We start from the raw sequence: 14,049 nt of genomic DNA on the forward strand, positions 1-14,049 counted from the left end.
GGGTTAAGTGACTTGCCCAAGGTCACGTGGCTAGTAAGTGTTAAGTGTCTGATTTGAAACTCATGTCCTCCTAACTGCAAGGCCAGTGCTCCATGAACTATGCCACCTAGCCACACCCTGGTTGTAAGATTTTCTATTTACCTTCCATCTTTTCATCTGGAATACTCCAAAGTCCTCTATTTCATTAAATATCTATTTTCTACCCTGTAGGATTATACTGAGTTTTGCTAAGTAGATTACTCTTGGTTGTACTCCTACCTCCATTGTCTTTTACAAGTCCTCTGTTTCTGTGAGGAATAGTTGCTAAATCTTGTATGATTCTATGACTCCACAATACTGAAATTCTTTCTTTCTGGCTGCTTACAGTATTTTCTTCTTAACCTAGGAGTTCTAGGTTTTGATTATAATATTCTTAGGAGCTTTCATTTTGGTGTTTCTTTCAGGAAGTGACCAGTAGATTCTTTGGATTTCTACTTTGCCCTCTAGTTATAAGAAAAATGGGGAGTTTTCCTTTATAATTTCTTAAAATATGATGTCTAAGCTCTTTCTCATTTGTGAATTTTTGGTAAACCAGTGATTCTTAAATTATCTCTCCTTGATCTATTTTCCAAGAGAAATTTTTTTCCAAGAGAAAAATAGAATTCTATTTTCCTGAGACATTTAATATTTTCTTCTATTTTTTCAGTCATTTGACTCAGTTTTATTATTTCTTGATGCCTTATGGATTCATTAGCTTCCACTTGGCCCATTTTAATTTTTAAGGAGTTATTTTCTTCAGTGAGATTTTATACCTCTTTTAGCAAGCTATTGATTGTCTTTTGTAATTTTCTTGCATGACTCTCTTTTCTCAGTTTATACTCTACCACTCTTATTTGTGTTTTAAAACCTTTTTTTTGTTCTTTTATATCTATTTCTTTAACTCTTCTATGAATCCTTGTTGGTCTTTATGCAATCTGCATTTTTTCTTTGAGGTTATACTTGTAGATATTTTCTTTTTTTCTTTTTTTTTGGAGGGCAGAATGCAGGGCAATTGGGGTTAAGTGACTTGCCCAAGGTCACACTGCTAGTTTTTGTGTTGTGTCAGAGGCCAGATTTGAACTCAGGTCCTCCTGACTCCAGGGCAGGTGCTCTATTCACTGCACCACCTAGCCACCCTTACTTGTAGATATTTTAAAGTCATTTTCTTCTATGCTTATGTCTTAAGCATCCCTGTAAACATGTGGTTCTTTATGATCTTTTTTTGTTGGTTCTTTTTTGTTGCTCTCTCATTTTTCCATTCTACTTGTTGACTTTGGACTTTATGTTTGTGTTGAGCTCTGCTCCTCTCTGAGTGAGGAATGACTGGGTTGAGTTTCTGTCTTTTTGTGTTCTTCTTCTTCATGGTCTAGTCTGAGGTCCTGTAAGTTTTCAGTCCTTCTAAAGTAGTATGATCTGGGGAAAGATCTATTCCCTGCACTCCTGGTCTGTGCTTTGCAAGTTCTTAACCCATGTGTAGATCTCTTGGCTTGTGTATGGTTGAGTGGCTGGACCTGGTTATTATTAGACCACTGAAAAGTTTTGCAGGTTTAGGCTCCCCTTGGTTTTGGTCTTTTGCCCTGGTTTATTTGACTTCAGACTTATAAAGGTTAGAACTGTGTCCCCACTCTACTCTTATACCTAGAGTCCTGCAGCTATGTTTCTGGAACTTCTGCCTTTCTCCTTACACAGGTAGTGCTGTGGTCTCTTGCAACCACTCTCCTCTTTGCCCTGGAACCACTGTGACTCAGGTCTGGATTATGGACAACAGAGTTGCCAAATGGTATGTGTTCCTGTTCCCAGTGCTTATACAGGGATCCACTGGGATTTCCTTCTGCCCAAGTATGTCCATCCCTAGCATCTAGTTTCCTTAATATCCCTAATATCCCTGGGCACTAGAATTCTACTTACTGCTACCATTGCCCACTGCCACTCTATTATTGCCACGACTGTTTTACTGTTCTCCTCAGCAATCCCCATGCCAGTGTCCACAGACTTCTCTATCTTCCTAACTTGCCATGGGTTTGAAAAATCACTCATTGTGACTTTTTCTTGGCTTCCCCAATCTAAATTCAGTCTGGCACACTTTGCAGGTTGTTGTGGAGGAGTTTGGAGAGAAGCTGAGGTGAAATGCAACCTTTCACTCTGCCGTCTTATCTCTGCCCCTAAAATGCAATTAAAAAAATTAAATCAGCAGAAGCGCTCAAACCCAACCAAATACTTGCAAAAATGTTCATACTTGGGGTAACAGGATTTAAAATATACTTATGTATTTTCATGCTATCTCAAAGAAGAGAAGATCCTAACATCTTGGGGCAAAAAAAATTTCAGATAGTATTGTCTCAAAAAAGTGTCTAAGAAGAAAATCTTACCTCTATAAAATATTTATTAAAATAATCTACATATTTTTGGAAAGCATCATTGATGAAAATGTAAGTGAGAATTAAGCAGGAGTTGAGAAAAAACCAGAATGCTAGTTTGGGAAGTGATCGGCATCTTAGGACTCACTTCACACAGGTAGAAGCATGTGCTCTTATCCAGGAGGAGGATTTAGGGACTATTAAAGTCTTTGAACTAGAAGATACAACTGAGTTCTTAAAAAGACACACCTCAGAGTTCTTAAGAGACATCCAACCTATGGAGACCTCAATAGCTCAGTGCCAGCAATAGTATCAGCCTCTCTAAACTTCTTCAGGACCTAACGGGCATCAGTGGCACTGATGTAAAAAGTAGGAATGAGCTGCTACAGAGAAAAGGGTGATCAAGGAGGACCATGGTTCTCCTAGACCTCTCAAACAGAAGACTCGGCAAAAACATCGAGTTCACCTATATCTTCAAGTACTAAGGGGAAGTTCCAAGGAAAAGTTTGTTCTTTCCCAACTTTGCCTCCTGGTGTCTGCTCTTTAACAGACGCTCTAACATACTCTGCTTTCTTCTTTACACAAATGTTTCCAATGATCAGACCTTTTCCTTCATCTATGAAGAAGCCAAAGGTTATCTAGAGTTAAACATAAATTTAAATTAAGGCAGAAAGACAAAGCTCTGCCTAAATGTTGGGAATTTTCTAAGGGGCTTTGAGTAATTTTGGTAATTTTCTTAACTTTTACTTGATTTTAATAGATCATTATTTTTATTTTTCAAGTAACAAATATTTTTTAATTAATCTGTGTCTCTCGTCCCAATTAAGCAATTTTTTAATCAGAAAAAAGTATCTTAATACATATCCATAGTCTGACAGAAACACATTTCTACATTAGCCATGTCTAAAAATATTTATCTTTTTCTGCATTTTAAGTTCATCACCCTCTGTCAGGAGGTGAGTGGTATGTTTCAACTTCAGTCTTTTGGTTTATCATTACATTGATTGGAGTTCCAAAGTCTTTCAAGGTTATTTTTCTCTATAGTGCTATTGTATAAATCATTCCCTTAGTGTGGTTCACTTTGCTTTACATCAGTTCATAAAGTTATCCTACTTTCCTCAGTTTTCCATTTCATAAGGCATAATAAGATTCTATTACATTCACATACCACAATTTGTTTAGGCCCTCCCAATAGGAGGGCATCCCTTTAGTTTCCAATTTGGGGCTATTACAAAAAGAGTTGTTAGGTAGATTTTTATGCCCATAAATCCTTTTCCTCTTTCTTTGATTTCTTTGGTATGTCTATTAGTGGCAGAAATGGGTCAAAAGGTATGCACAGAGTGGTAACTTTCTGGAAATAGTTCCAAATTGCTTTTCAGAATGGCTAGACCAATTCACAGGTTCACCAACAGTGAACTAGTATACCTTTTTTCCATAGCCCCTCTAACATTTTACAATTTTTCTCTTTTATTCAAATTTGCCAGTCTGATAAGTATGAGATGGAACCATTTAGTTACTTTAATTTGCACTACTCTATTAGTCATTTATTGTACTTTTCATATGATTGTTGATAGCTTGGATATTTTTTTAAACCTATTCATATTTTTTGACCTTTGATCAACTGGGGACTGTCTCTTAGTCTTATAAATTTAAATCAGTACTTTTATATCTTGAAAACGAGAACTTTGTCAAAGAAGTTTGTTGCAAAGATTTTTCCCCCAGTTACCCTTTCCCTTCTAATTTTTACTGCATTAAATTTATGCACAAACTGTTTTATTTTACATAATCAAAATTATCCATTTTATCTTTAATGATCCTATCACTTGTTTAGTCCTAAGATAAACTTAATATGAACTCTATTAAGTAGTAGAGGAAACTCTGTGGACAAAGAGAATATTGCTCTTAGGCAAAAAAAAAAAAAAAACAAGCTAATTTTTCATAGCAAGGGGTAATTGATTAAACCTCCAGAGACTAAGGGAGCAGAGCATGTTAATGACTATCTCCTGGACAGCTGCACTTTCATTAAAATAGGATTGTCAATTTAGAGGGACTTTAGCAGTTACCTAATCCAACACATTTTATAGATAAGGAAACTGAGTCCCAGAAAGTGATTTTTCCCCTACTCTTAATTTAATGAGCACTCCTTCCCACCAAAAATGGGAACATTTTCATATACAAACTAGAATAGAAAAAAAAAATAGGATTACATAGGAAGCTGAATTGAAATTCATTAGGGTTATCGATCTATAGTAGGGGCAGGCTAGATAGCATTTGGGAAATTGTGAAATGCTTTCAATGATCCCAAGCTGCTCTTTGACACAAGTATTAAATTTTCAGTGCCAATATTCTCTCTATTACATCATGTGACTTCAATGAATGAATGCAAAAATACTTGCTAATAACATTTTTTTTTTTGCAAAGCACTGTGTTATTTGTTAAAGAAACAAACAAGTAAGACAGTCCTGCTCTCAAGGGGGTCACATTTTAATATAAGGAGACAACACATATCGCTATGGAACAGGGCATCTCTAAAGAATCAAATTTGTGGGTAACCCTCAGGGTAATGGAGAGGTGAATGGTGGATCTAAAAAGGCCATAGCATATCACCAAAAGTGGGATGTATGTAAGAAGGAACATAAAAGGCAAGTAGAAAGAAAAGCACAACCAAAGGACTTAATGTCTGGGTCCCTCGGCTCTTTGCCTTGCCTTTTGGGGCCCCAGAACTCCATTAACACTTTCCCTTACTGTCTCTTCATTATTGTCCTACTCACTGATCCTACCAGAAACTGGGTTTGGGTCCCCCTGAGATCTAATAATTGAGACCACACTCCCCACAAGACTACATCCTCCCTTCCTCTTTCTCCTTCCCTTTCCTTTCACAGCATTCCTTTAAGTACTGCTTTCCCCTGTCAGAATGTAAATTCCTAGAGGGCAAAATTGTCTTGCTTGCTTATACTTGTATCCTCAGCACAGTGCTTAGCCCCACAATTAGTTCTTAATAAATGATCCATCTACCTATATTTCTCTCTCTCTACCTATCTCTCTACCAAGAAAAAAAAAAAGAGTTGATCATACAACAAAAAATGAGGGATGATAGGTGGACAGCCTAAGTGTTTCCCAAATATCTATTAAAGTTTAAGAAAATGAGAGGGAGATCTTTCACATATTAGTTAAAAGATTTATGGAAGAAAAAAAATATTTATGAGAAGAAGTAGACAAGAATATAAGAAAGTGTGGGTAGATTACAATTGGTACTGGTGGCAGGAGATAGAGGAAATCTTGGAGCCAAAAAATTCTTAAGCATTTATTTCTGACAGATTACTTGCAAAGCCACTTCCCACCCCCACCCCCAACAACCCCCAACCACAAAATATCTTGAAGGAACACTGAGTATTTTCCTTAGCTGGTAATAGCTATCCAGAAAGGAAAAACATAGAATCACAAAATTTCATAACTTGAAGGGACTTCAGAGGTCATCAGGCCCAACCCCAACTAAAGAAAAATCTCCTGTCCAATAAGTGGTCATCTTAGCCTTTGTCTAAAGATCCCTAGTGAGGCATCCTATGGCAACTCAATTTCACTTTCTGATAGCTCTGTTAGAATAATTTTCCTTATATTGACATGACATTTATCTTTTCACAAATTTTACACATTGCCCCATGTTCTACACTCTTAGATTAACCCATATTCTTTTTCTTTTTATAAAATACATTTTATTGGTGTCTTTTTTCTTTCTATCCCTATTCTATATTCAAACTTTCCCCACAACAACTACAACAATAAAAAACAATTAAGCCAAAGGATCTGATATTGTGACCTATTCTGAAACTGTATATGATATGCTGTCCAAGTAGTCTCTCACCTCTCCAGTCAGGGAGGAGGTAGGTTTCATTATCTGTTCTCTGGGACCTTCATTGTTTTATTTAATTTAAATTTTATTTTTATTTACACATTTAACAAATGTCAATAAACACGAACATTTTGGTGTACAAAGAACAAAAAGGAAATCTGTATACAAAACTGTATACTTCTATTTATTTTTTAAAGTATATATTTAATTTAACATTCTAGTAACAAAATTATCCTGTTTGTGCCCTCTTCTGAACTTCATTGATTTTTAAGTTCCCTAGAGACTAACTTTTTTTTAGTGATCTTTTTATTTACATTGTTGTCTGTATGTATATATGTATATATATGCACATGTACCATAAATATATATGTAAACACATATGTATATATAGTTCTTATGGTTCTATTTATTTCACTCTGCATAAATTCATTAAAAACTCATATTTCCCTAAATTCCTCATTTTCCTCACATGTTACTATGTAATAATGTTTTGTTATCTTAATAAGCCATAGGTTGGTTTGTTTTTTATTCACATATTCCCAAATCAATAGGTATCAATTCTGTTTCTTTGCTATGACAAAGAATGCTACTATGAATAACTTGGCATATGTGGGCCTTTGACTTCTTTTGGGTATTGGCCTAGTAGATAGGAACTCTAGATCTTAGTCACTTTTCTGACATAATTCAAAATAAAAATTCAGAATACCTAGACCATTTCAAAAGCTCCAACAATTGTACATCTGTCTTCCCACAAAACACCCTGACTGTTCCCATCCCAACCTTTTCCCCTTACTACTTGTCATTCACTGGACAAATAACAGGGAATATATAGGATAATTTAGACTGGGAAGGCATATTAGAGATCATTTAATTCAACCTCTCATATTTTTTAGTTAAAAAAACTAAAAATCATAGAGATGAATAAATTGACCAAGGTAACACAGGTCATGCAAACATGACCCTGGATAGACTTCAAGAAATAATGGAGGATAAAAGGGCCTAGAGTACTATGGTCCATGAGACCACAAAGAGGCTGACATGACTGAGCAGTAACAACAAGCACAGGTTATAAAAAACCACTTCTAATATTCAAATCTAGGTTCTCCCACCAGAACCAGAACTGAGGTGGGATAAGTAGGCATTTACCTCAGGGCACCAAAATTTAGAGGAAGCTGACAGTGGTCAGCAGTGTAGAAACAACTTAGTTTAGCACTTAATTACTAAGAAACAGTTAGTTAAAAAAGAAAGCTACCAGATGGCCTCACCTAAGGGGAGTACCACCATGGCCACCAGGTAAATCACAAAATAGCTGATATGTGTCAAGAGATAAATGACACTTATCATGTGCCTTGGGGAGGTAAAAGGCTGTCTGATAGCTTCCTTTTTAAACTAATCATTCCTGCTAACTAGGTCCAATGTTTAGTTGTCTCTGCTCCTGAAGGATAATAAGCATTTTCAAAGGCTTCTACATTTTGGTGACCTAAAGCAAGTCCTGGATCATCCCACCCTGTTTTGCCCCCTCCCTACCCCTACTCAATGTCACCAGCATCTTTCTTAGAGAATTCTAAGGTATTTTCCCCATCAGGACCTTGTATCCCAAAGTCTCTCACCCTCCGAAGTGAATTTGTCTTAAGTTGATTTAAGTGTACATTTTATAATGGTTGTCCTAGGTAAGAAAGCTGCTAATTATGACTCCATCTCCATCTCCAATTCCAAATCCAATGCTCTTTCCATTAAGCTTTGATGTCCTTTAGGATGTAATAACACCTTCCATAACAGAAAGAAATTGGCACTCCATTAATGGCTGTTGTAGGTTACCCAACAAGTAATAACCGCTGATGTTAAAAAGTTTCATTGAAATTTTTTGTTTTCACAACATAATAACTATTGAATATTTACATCCCTATAAGTGTAAACATTCCTTTATCTAAAAAAAAAAGAATTAAATAGAACTAGGCCACACATTGACCTTGTCTCATAGCATTCGCAAAATTGCATGCTCATAATCCTATAGCATGTGCATTCCTTCTCCACGGTCAATATTTCACCCTGGGTTCTTCAAAAATATATCAGCAGATCATGAGCCCTGGAAGGTACTATGAAATTGAGAAGACTTCAATTAATGGCCCTGTGACTATGTGTTCATTGACTGAGGAACAACCTAAAGACAGAAAGCTTCATTACAAGAAGGTTGGTCACCTGGTCTCTGAGTCTCACCAAGGGAATAGAACTTCTTCCCCATTGCCTAATAGTTGGGACCATTCTCTGTGTTAAAACAAAACAAAAAAACTAAAACACTCCACAAAACTCCAAAAGGGAAAATCCCAGTAGCCTGGATGGAGCTGGAGAACTTTGTTGAAGGGAGCTATCTATTTCAAGTTCAGCCCTGCAGCACCAACACTCTACAAAGCACAAATTGTTACAGCTGCCATGCTCTTCCACTATTCAATGTTTAACGCAAACCTGACAATGTCTTAACCTTTGCCATGATAAAGATTGATGTCATCACTCCAAGACCTCTGATATTCCCAGGTACATGCTTTCTTCTTGACCCTAGAAATCTCTTCTCTCCCTCCAACTGGTCCTGTGCCTTGAGATCAGGGTATTATGGGAAACTGAATCCTTTCATTTGGGGGAAGGGGCCGTGTCGGTGTGGAGTAAGCTGCAGGAAAACAGGCACATTAATGTCCCATGTTAGAGTTTTAATTGACTCAGCCATTCCAGAAAGAAACGTAAAACAATGACCCCCAAATTACTAAACTGTGCATATCTTTCATGCCCCGCAAAGAGATCAAAGAAAGAGGAAAAGGATGCTTATGTACAAACATACTTATAGCATCTCTTTTCATAAGTAGATCCTACCTAGCAACTAAGGAGGTGTTCATCTATTGTGGAATGGTTGAAAAAATTATGGAATGGGAATACAATGGAACAAATACTATCATGCCTTTTCCTTATTCCTTATTGAGCCTTTTTCTATTCCTTTCCTTCATTACCCATGGCTGCCAAATCTACATATTCTCTATAAAAATAAACCATCTCTCCTTTATGAACAGTAAAAAGGAGTTGGTTAACACAGATTTATAGAACTTTAAATCATCTGTGGCTGGAGGGATTAAAATAAACAAATAGAAATTTTAGGAGAAGCCATTATTAAGTTACCTAATACTGTTTTCATTTTTAATCTTCCAGATGGGGACAGATGTAGGAGGTTATTCACGGACATTAAAGTGGCAGTTTAAAGTAATCCTCCTTATTACCATTAAATAATGGTACCATTTGGTATAAATGAGATAGTTCTTCTAAAGCTCCATGTCATGTTTTGGTATTTTCATAACAAGGCAGCAACATGGTAATGAACTAAGTGGTACCTTGCAGCTTGAAGACATAAGCATGTCTAAACCCAGCAGTCACTTAAACTCTAAGAGATTCTAGTGTTGTATTGATTTGCTGAATGTGCTTCTCTGTCCAGTATGAGACACTATGTTATAAGCACTCTGCTTGGTCTTATGGGGAAGAAGAAAAATTTCATGTGTTTTTTTTTAAACCCAGTTTCCTTCTTGACTTGACCTACTTCCTCAACCTGCAATGCAAGGAAATGTTCTTAAGGATGAGAAAATTGTTTCCTGAACAGGAATCATAGATTTAGAGCTAAAAGGAACCTTTGAGATCATTTAGTCCAATTCCCCCTCATCTAATGGATGAAGAAATGAAAACCCATAGGAGTCAGCTTATCCAAGGTCATTCAGGTAATAAACAACAGAGATGGGGACCAGACCCAAGTCTTGTGACTCCAAATTTGTGAAACTTTCCTTTATGGTGCGGTATGGTCAGTGATTTTCCCAAAGTAAGTTTATATTGAAAGTTCATTAGAAAGTCATGATTTTTTTTTTTAAAGTTTAGTAGTGTAGTAATTGATTCAATGAAAATAACAAAGTCAAAGAAATTACCCAATATGTCTTATGTCCTAAAGCCTAGAATATCAACAACATAACCATGCAAATGAATGTTTCATTATTGCTAGAACTATGTTGTAAAAATTGGCACCAGAGGTCTTGACGTGACAGACTTCTAGACGCTATCACCCAGTGGGCTAGGTTTGGGGCTTTTTGTTTGTTTAATAAGGTCCTTCTCCATTGTACCCATAATCACCTGCTTTATAAGCGGTTCCCCTTTGAAAACCTAATGTTGCAAGGGGCAATTGAATAAGAGCTCCAAACATATTTATGTTTTTTTGCCTTTTGATTCCATCATTTCTGGGAATTGTTGTAGATGGAATGAAAAGAGAATACATTATAAACAATTTAAAAAACCAAAAACAAAATTCCTTGGACTTTTTTCAGATACCACATATGCAAATGTGGCTTTGGATTCCAATGGCTTTCGAGGGAGGATTGCATTTTCCTCATTAACCTCTTTCTTAATGAGACAGCTGTTTTCCAAACTAATTTTATCTAAATTGCATTTGACATTCAAAATGAATTCACACTGATTTAATATAAATGATGAGGTAGAATGCTCCCTTTTGATCTGAGGCATTTATGAGATCCTACTTTAACTTCCACAAAGTAGAGGAATTCACTGTTTCAGGCCAGAAAAAAATGGTGTTGGCTGTGTTATATTCAGGAAGCCAAAGTCAAGAGGACCATCTTCTTTAGAGCCAATCAGGAGAGTTTGAGAAAAGTAAGCCACCTCTAGTCTCCCTTTTCTTCAATCCAGCCACCACAAAACTGCCAAAATAATCTTTCTAAAACACAAATCTGACCATATCATCCCCTAGACAAGGAGCTTCTCAGGCTCCCTATTGCCTCTAAGATAAAAGACAAATTCCTAAATTTGGCATTTAAAAATCCTCTTTTGGGGCGGCTAAGTGGTGCAGTGAATAGAGCACCAGCCCTGGAATCAAGAGGATCTGAGTTCAAATCCGGCCTCAGACACTTAACACATATGAGCCACATGACCTTGGGCAAGTCACTTAACCCCAATTGCCCTGCCCTCTTCCCTGATCCTATTAGTCATTAATATTTTCTCCCTTCCCATATTGTCTTGTATTTACACATCTCTGTGTTATATTTGACCATAGAATGTAAGCTCCTTGAGGGATAGAACTGTTTATATTGTCTTTATATCTCTAGCACCTACCATGGTCTTTTTTAATAAATATTGATGAATTGAATTTTGCCCAGGGCCAGCTTAGAAAAATCCTTTTCCTGCTAGACAAGTGGAACTAGCTAGGGACTGAACACTATGCTCATATGCTCAGGATCGATCCTAATATGGCTAATAAGTGAGTTCAGGCCATTGGAAAGTACTTTCTTCCTGCTCCTCAAATCGGCATGTATTTTACTGTTCTGTGTATCTGTCAGATATGAGTAAAATGTAAACTCCTTGAGGAGGGAGACTATTTGGGGAGGGGGTTGGGAGGAGGGAAGGAAGGTTGAGGTACTTGTAGTCTCAGCAGCTGTCATAGTGCCTTACACACAGTAGGTTTTTGATAAATGCTTATTAAATTTGGATTGGATTCTTCACAAAATGAATGTTCCTCTTTCTAGTGGAAAGAACATCCAATCTGTTTTCAATCAGACATGACTAATAATTAGCAGTGGGAATCTTTTTGTACTAGCTAAGGCTGCCAAGATGCTTTCTTGGGAAGCTTTGGTGGAGGCCAAAAGTGTATTGGATTCTTTTCAATCAACACATATATACATATATGTCTTCAAATAACCTACATATACATATTTGTACATTCTACATCCTGTTGGTGAATCAACACACCATTCTTTTAATGTTTCTTTCAGGCCTAGATAGTGGAATTTGAACATGTTTTCAGATGTAAAATGGAAGAGACATGAAAATATCCATTGATCCTAAGTTAAAACCAAAAACATTTTAAAAGCCAACATTTTCACTCCATTTTTGTAGAAATATCTTGCTCAATACGACCATCCTTTCACACCCTGTTTTCAAACTTCTAAAATTCTAGATCTTGATGGCATGTGTTGAGAAATAATACTGGTTTTCTTGGTGTACACAGTTTCACAACACACCCTTTCATGGTATTTGACAACACTTTATGTATATTTCATTTCTTTGGTAAGTGGGAAAATATGTTATAGACAGCCTGTCCTTTGACACCATGCTGCAAAACATTTCCAGTAATGAATTATTGACCAAGTACTTATGATTCCCAAGGAGTTGTTGCCTGCTAGATTGAAAGCATTTTCAGTGTTCTAAAAGGAACATGTCCATTAGTATTGCTTATTCCTCTATTTTTGAGGGGATCTTCGCAGAATCCACCTTTGTAATAGTATACTAGAATCAATTCTTAAATTGGCAAACATCTATTGAGTTATCCAGCTGTATCAGGCACTGTGCTAAGCTCAGAGAACACAAAAATAAAAGTGAAAGGGACCCTTCCCTCAAGGAGCTTACATTCTAATGGGGAAGAGAGCGGGTACATATGTAAAAGGGTGACCCTTGACATTTTGCTTGTCTAGGACATGAATAAGTCTGACTCTGAGTTCTAAGAGAAGCATTTACCAAATTGAATCTGCCTGAGAATTGTTTTGAGACATTAATCATTCATTGGCATATGACATATGAACCTAGGACCATATGGAAAACAAAGTCTGCTTTACTGATGTGAGTATGAAGAACTGAAGAATTCTAGAACTTTGAGATTCTAGAATGGGGAAACTATGCACACCAGAATTGTCCCATAATTAATAGAACAAATACAATTTACTTGACTATACACAGAATATGGTTACTAACCATAAGTTAAGGTGAGATCACTTGTAGAGATGATCTAGTTTTAGAACCAAGAAATTTCAGAAGAACAGAGAAAAATAAAAGAATAGAATTGATAACTATGTTAGAGAACAGCCCCCACACCCTTTTACTTGTTGCCATGCAAATTATGTGCCCAGTGAGATGACTAGAGTGTCCTTTACTGCCACCTGCTGCTGAGAAGGAATAGAGAGACTATACTCTGTGCTCTCCATTGCAACTACAGCAGAGAAGATAAATAATAAAAACAATTACTATGATTTGTTGGTGATGAATGAAGAAGAAATGACAGAAGCAACTTCTCTGCATTATATATTGTTGATGCCTGTTGAGAGATAGAAGAGAAAAAGAATCTTGTGAAGGAATACTTTGGAAAGGTGTTTGCCAATTTTAGGATAAAGATTGTTGCCTTTTTCTAAGAGCATACATAGCACCACTTCTGCTGGAACGTTGAGTTAATGTTGCAGTTGTTTAGGAGCTGAGCCGTGTGGGGGAGCAGTTTGGAAAGAGCATCAAAGAGGTGATCCAGCTGAGATGTAATGTGCACTGAAGTGTTATTCATGCCCAAAGAGAACCAGTACTCACAAGCTGAGCTTATCAGGAAACTTATATGGCCAGTCCAGAGAGAGAAAGAGGACACCAAAGTTTACAGTTTCAGAGCTGTCTATTTCCCTGGCTTCCATGCATGTGTGGTTTTACCTTGGAATTTTACATGCATGCCCATTCTCCCCATAGACACCATATACACTGGTTGGAGAATACTATTAATGTTTATAGGTGGAGTTTTATGTAAATATATGTGTTTGCTTTACATTTTCAGTAAATATTTTGTTTAAGATTAATTGATTATTAAAATTTGATTGCTTTCTTGAACTTTGCACTCTCAGGGGATATAATGGCTCACACCAAATTACACTGATTTTCTTATCCACTTACATGGTATGCTGTATATTGGCAAGATGGCGCCCTCTCTATACCAACATGCCCTTGGTGATGTACTCATTCCAAGTAACTGAGGTCACTGGGTTGGTTTGT

The 14,049-nt window shown here is 36.7% G+C and overlaps 2 long non-coding RNA genes across 3 annotated transcripts in view; one reads left to right on the top strand and one right to left on the bottom strand.

The window, feature by feature from the left end:
* LOC138167873 (uncharacterized) overlaps positions 1-9,508 on the top strand; it is a 53,854-nt gene extending 44,346 nt beyond the window's left edge. For both annotated transcript variants that reach the window (XR_011169980.1, XR_011169981.1), the window contains exon 6: positions 1,708-9,508. This is a non-coding gene — a long non-coding RNA (uncharacterized lncRNA). The remainder of the gene's footprint in view (positions 1-1,707) is intronic.
* The window catches only part of LOC138167868 (uncharacterized), a 108,505-nt gene that overhangs the window by 63,084 nt on the left and 31,372 nt on the right, over positions 1-14,049 (bottom strand). The gene's annotated exons all lie outside the window — the stretch shown is intronic.

This window comes from Petaurus breviceps, unplaced genomic scaffold (genome assembly GCF_028583685.1).
Source record: "Petaurus breviceps papuanus isolate PSGF00001 unplaced genomic scaffold, PetGlider_PUasm1.0 126, whole genome shotgun sequence".
Classification (NCBI taxonomy): Eukaryota; Metazoa; Chordata; class Mammalia; order Diprotodontia; family Petauridae; genus Petaurus; species Petaurus breviceps.